The 5,699-nt window shown below is 59.0% G+C and overlaps 1 long non-coding RNA gene across 1 annotated transcript; it reads right to left on the minus strand.

Moving 5' to 3' along the window:
- Nucleotides 1-1,632: 1,632 nt before the first annotated feature.
- On the minus strand, nucleotides 1,633-4,560 carry LOC142604812 (uncharacterized). Its single transcript, XR_012838643.1, has 3 exons — nucleotides 3,988-4,560; nucleotides 3,163-3,328; nucleotides 1,633-2,258 (listed from the first exon to the last, which is right to left on the minus strand). It is a non-coding gene; the product is annotated as an uncharacterized LOC142604812 (long non-coding RNA).
- Between the last annotated feature and the right edge of the window lie 1,139 nt (nucleotides 4,561-5,699).

Genomic DNA, 5,699 nt, shown 5'->3' on the forward strand with positions numbered 1-5,699 from the left:
AGGTGATTTGGGATGAAAGCGTGTAGGTACAAATACGATATCACCTCCGTGTTTTGTCAGATCTGGAGCGCGGCCAGGAGAGGATTGTTTGCCGTGGCTCTGCTCCAAGCCAGAGGCACTACAATTGTTAACCCCCCCCACTTCCCCGGCCCACGCAATTCAGAGCCGCCCCAGCCGACTGCTAGGGGCAGTCCAGGGGAGGGAAAAACAACATTTTCCCACAAACCCTTGGCCTCACCCTTCCCCAGGCAGGGACAGGGCAGATCCTGTATCTGCTCGGGGCCCGACTGAAACTCGGTGCTACCCTTGCCGCCCTGGCACCACTGTGTCCTCACGCCTATTGCCCCGCGGCGGGTCTGCGCCCAGCCCTGCCGCCGTGGCCAGGAATGCGGCTCAGCTTGGGTAGCTGTGCAAACCCCGTGGGATGGGGCACCACAAGGCTGCACCTGCCGGGACACCTTGGAGGTGCTGTGCTCTCTGCAAGAGCTTCTGCCCTGTAAAATGGTGCTTGTCCCCCTGAGCCCCCATCCAGGGCAAGGCTGGGACCCGCAGCTCTGAATGCCAGGCATAAGGCAGCTCTGTCACTGCATCCCCAGGTCAGCGGGGCTGGAGGACAGCCAGGAACAGGATTGCCTTCCTGCTCCAGAGTCAGCAGTGCATCCCGACGGTTAGTGTCAGCCGACGCCAGCATTTTAGTCCTGACTGCCCTTGATATGCCTCAGTTTCCCCACCCATAATGATGCTAATGCACTGGGCATTCACTTTACAGAGGAGCAGTGATGAGTGATAATTAATATTGCACCAGCCCTGCTGACAGCCGGGGTTACTGGCTCGTCCAGGAGCCCAAACCGTGGTCAGGGCTCCCCTGTGGCTACACAGAGAGGGCCCAGAAACTTACTGTCGGTGGACACAGGTCTGCTCCTGACTCGTGTTTGGGACCTGGAGATGGCGATGCCAACAAGGTGGGCTGCTGCGGTACGGGGTGGCCTGCATGAACGTTGCAGCCCTACATGCGATGGTGGGCTCCCTGGCTGTCAGGGGCAGGCTGAGCCCACCCTGGAAGTGTCAGCCCCATCCTGCCTCCGGGTGCTGGAAGGAGACGGATGGCTGTAAGGCTGCACCTGGCTACAGCAACAAGAGGAGCTGGGATGGAAAAACCGATGGCCGGTGAAGCCAGGCCCTGGCCTTCCCCCAGGGACAGTCCCCAGGGCTCCGGGGAACACAATGCCTTTGTTTGCAACTCGGCCTGCACCAGGAGCCCTTCCCTCCCTCAGCCCCAAAACACCAACCCTTCAAAAGGCGTGTTCCCCCCCTCCCCTTCCCCCAGCAAGGCTAATGTGCCAGGCCTCTTCTCATGAACCCTGGGAGAGATCAGGCTGGTAGACAGTTTCACCACTTGTTAAATGTGTGTTTAGCGATCTTGTGAGTAGACAAGAACAAATACAAACAAGCCAGGCTGGAGAGCCCCTGCCCCTCCACCCTGCCTGGAACGCACCAGCCCCAAAGCCTTTCTTCTCTAACCACTTCAAACTTTCATTTCTTCTGAAGCCACAACAAGGCACACTTTGTAAAGCAAATGAGTAAACAGCAACTTTCAGCTTAAAAGGAAAACAAGGGGGAGGGACTGTTTTTAATTACTGGATTTTAAAAAGGGCTTTATTCGGTTAATTGCTTTCTGTTGTAAAATGTTCTGCGCACAGCCCTGGTTCTAGCTGCATTGCTGCTGGCCAGATGGCATTGCAGAGGTAATGACAGCATGTGCGTTCACTGCTTGGGTACACAAGTGCCTTTAACATTCACAGACATCCCCCCCAGCCCTCCCAGCCACATGGAAATGACACGAGGCACCAAGTTTTGCTCAGACATGACCAGTGGTTTGGCATGTCCAACTTGCATCACTTCCAAAGGACCGGAGGAAGAGCAATCGGCACGCACAGAAAAGCCTCTGCAGCATTTCAAGTCGAGTTCCCAAAAGGACTAATTGCTGTTGATTGTCTTGGCTGCAGCGTGTTACCTTCCTAGTCTGGGGTAATAACCGATGTTCGTGCGAGGTGCTGTGCTCAGCTTGGTCCTACCCGACGGGGCGCCTGTCTTCTCAGACAGGGGAGAGTGACAGTGCTGCAAAGTCTGGCACGGCAGCCGGCGTGCGTGTAGGCATGTGAACATATACGTGTGCATGTGGCTTGATGCAGCAATGCGAAACGGATTCCAACTGTATCCCTGATGATCACAACCAGCTTGGAAGATACCCCGAGTCCCTGTGGAGACAGAAGGATTAAAAATAGAGAGCCAGCTAAGAGGTGCACAAAAGGACCTTTAGCAGAAACGCCACCAGCGCAGAGCTGTGAAGTTGTCGCTGTGCCGGGGACAGATGGCACGGGGAGGGGATGGGAGAGGACGCAGCGGGAGACTCTTCTCCAATTGGATCGGCCTCAGGAGGGGAAGAGCGAGGAAAGGAAATGGAGCAGGAATGGCCTTGGGGTCCCGGCACGTGGAGCTGCCAGGGAGCCCCTGAAAGCCCCGTGGCTCCTCGCTGCAGTCGGGCACTGCAGGGGTTTCCACGAGGCGCTGGTGAACGGGTGCCACATGGGTGGCTCAGGGTCAGCGCAGGGGAAGATGGAAGCAGGCTTGTTACCAGGCAAGGAGCTGGCACGAGTGTGCATTCTCTCCTCCCTTGCCAGCCTAGAAAATACCATGAGGGAATGCACACACGTGTGGGGAAATAGGGACAAGGAGGCTCTGGGTCCTCATTCAGTAGAGACAGGGGTCATCCCCTGCCCCTCTACACACCACCCGGTGTCTGCTGGCTTGGTAAAGACAAGCTTCAAGCACAGAGGAGGGAAGTGCATGTCCAAAGGGCTCCCAAAGCCGCCAACCCTCAGCCACAGAGGCCCCAGGGTCAGGGATTGTGCAGTTCAGGGCAGAGGCTGAACCTGCAGCAGCGGGGCTGGCCCGGGGGAAGCCGCTGTGCTGCTGTTTCCTCCCGCACTGCAAGCTCGTGGCTTTCCCTCCTTGCGTGGCTGCTCCCTGCTTAGTGTCCCCCCAGCCCACGCTGGTGCTTTCTACACACCTGCTTTGAACAGGCAATCTCCTTTCCAGAAACAAATGCAGGAGAGAACATCGACGGCAGTGCAGGACGGGAGGGGAAGCATCCAGCCTTACCTCGAGGCTCTTTGGAGCAGTGCTGGCAGCCGGGCCATGCGGGGAGCCTGCCATGCCCATGGTGGCAGGCCGCTTTCCTGCCGAGGAGAGCTTTTCCTGCGCCCGCCGTGGTGGGTGGGTCTGTTCCTGCCAGCAGCCAGCAGCTGGTGATGAATGCTCACTTTCTCTAATTGAATAGCAGGAAGTTAAATCTTGTTTCTTTGCCTTTCAGGCTGTCAGCTGGAACAATTCCCCACCTGTGGCACCACCCCGGGGATATAAATAAGGAACAAAACACAATGCTGCCAGAGGAATGGACTGTGTTCCCAGAAGATCTCCTGATACCGTATGCCATATTGTGTGCCCGCACAAGAGAGAGGTATCTGTGCTGTGATGGGCACGCAGGCAGCCCTGCATGTTTCCAGGCAGCCATGCAGGCAGGGCGGTGTGGGAACGGGTTGCAGGGTGATGGGAGCAAATGCGCAGGGATAATGCACAGAGCACAGCCACGGCATGCAGGGAGGTGTGTGCGCGAGCAGGCTGCCGCCATGAGGAGTGGCAAGCGCGGGTGCATGGGCTCATGTGAGCGTGCACAGCTATGCAAGTACTCTTGGGTGACACATACCACCACGAGAATAAGTGCCTGGCACTTTGCAGCAGCTGGGGTGGCTGGTGCTCCCGTCTGGCGCGCTGGGTTTGTCCTGCAGCTACCCTGCGTCTCCAGCACCCTGTGTGCTGGTGGCTGCCCTGCATGCTTGCTTGCCTGCTCGCTTTCCCGTTTACACCAAGCGCTGCGCCGTCCCTCCCTGCCACCCAACGTGCTTCCCCACCATCTCCGTCACTCACATCATCAGTTCATAGCCGGGGCCCAGCGCTCCTGCCAGGATGCTCCCAAGGCGGCGGCTGTCACAGCTGGACTGAGTCGGACAGTTACACACAGCTGGAAGAAGCCCAGCTGAGGATGAGGACGGAGGAAGTCCGCTGCAGGCAGCGTGGACCCTCTGTGCACAGTGGAGAGGGGGGGAAACCCGGTTGGGAGGGCACTGGGAGACACCGACACACACACGCACGCACACACACACAGGCCAACATTGTTGCCGCGAGAGGAAATTATTAATTTGCTGGAAATAAAGTCGGCAGCGAGTCAAAAAACCATCCTCCCGAAGCGCCGGAGAAAAGCCTCTTGCCCTCCCCCTCGCGCCCTCCCTGCGAGCAGCCCTGTCGCCTTTGTACTGCGAGACGAGCCCGACACAAGGGCGTCTGTCTGGGCACCACGTCCCCACGCCGGGATGAAACGCGGCCCAGGCTTCGCCCAGACGCCAAGAGCCCTCGCTCCCCCCGCGGGACTTGGGGCGCCCTGACCTGGCGCTCCCATCTCCCCAGCCCCGCGGCGGGGGGGACGCGGCCATGGCCCCCTCCCAGACAGCCCTTTGTCAGTCACTGTGGTAACAGCCGCCGCGCAAATGCCGCTTCCCTGTTTGTTTTCCCCCTGCCTCCATCGTGGGGGCGGCCGCGGCCTCCCTCCCTCCGGCTTCCCAAGCGGGAGCCGGGGCATTCAGGGCTCAGCAGCCTGAATGAAGCCAGATCCCTGGACACATTCCTGTGGGTTTGGTTTTTTTTTTTTCCTTCCCTTTTTCTCTTTATTCCCCCCCCCCGCCCCCTTTTCTCTCGCTTGGCACAAGCTAAAGGATTCAAAAGGAAGCCAGGCTTGGCAGACACAGGGGGAGGAGGGAGTGGGGAGATGAAAGAAGGCCTCTCTCCAGCTTTCTCTTCCAGTTCCCACACTCAGCCCGGCGCAGAGAGCTCCTAATGATTCCCAGCCGCACCTGGAGGAGGCTGCCCAGCCGCCGAGGAAGCAGGGGCCTGTTTATTCAGCCAGGAGGAAAGGAAAGACCCCCATCACCCCAGCCATGCCGTGCAGGGTGGCCCCCCAGTCTGGTCACCCCGAGTGACAAGGTGCCTGAGATGGCAGCCTTGCCGTGGCACCCCAGATGGCGGCCCTGCCTCAGCACCACAGTGCCCAAGACAGTGGCTGTACCTCAGTGCCACACTGGCACTTACAGACATGGTACCCCATGCTGGAGTTGGCACTGAGGAAAACGTCTCCATTCCCAGTTTAGTGGGCTTCAAGCTGCTGCCCTTCCCCATGGAGGACATACCCCATGAGGTGGTGGATTGGGACCGTTTGGGGGGCTAAGATGGCCACCGGGGCTGTGCTGAGGCAGATGCTTGCTCGCGCACTCCCCCAAACACACACCTGAAGGGGAAGGAGCAACAGGCGGCATGGTGGAAGGTGGCGATGCCACTTGGAGCACATTGGCCTGCGAAGGACACCTGGGAGGGGGATGCCTGTGAGGGGGACACCTGCCACCATCGCAGGCTCCTGCCACGCAGCCCTTCACGCCCTCTCGTGGCACCCACTCAGCACCACAACCGTCACAGTCCCCGTCCTTGTCCCCATGACCGTGGCTGCAGAAACAGGCTCGCCATTCCCCGGGCTAAATGCATCCCTGCCAAGACAGATGTGAATTTCCAGCACGCATGACCACTTCCACCCA

Source organism: Balearica regulorum, chromosome 22 (assembly GCF_011004875.1).
Source record: "Balearica regulorum gibbericeps isolate bBalReg1 chromosome 22, bBalReg1.pri, whole genome shotgun sequence".
In the NCBI taxonomy this organism is placed as follows: Eukaryota; Metazoa; Chordata; class Aves; order Gruiformes; family Gruidae; genus Balearica; species Balearica regulorum.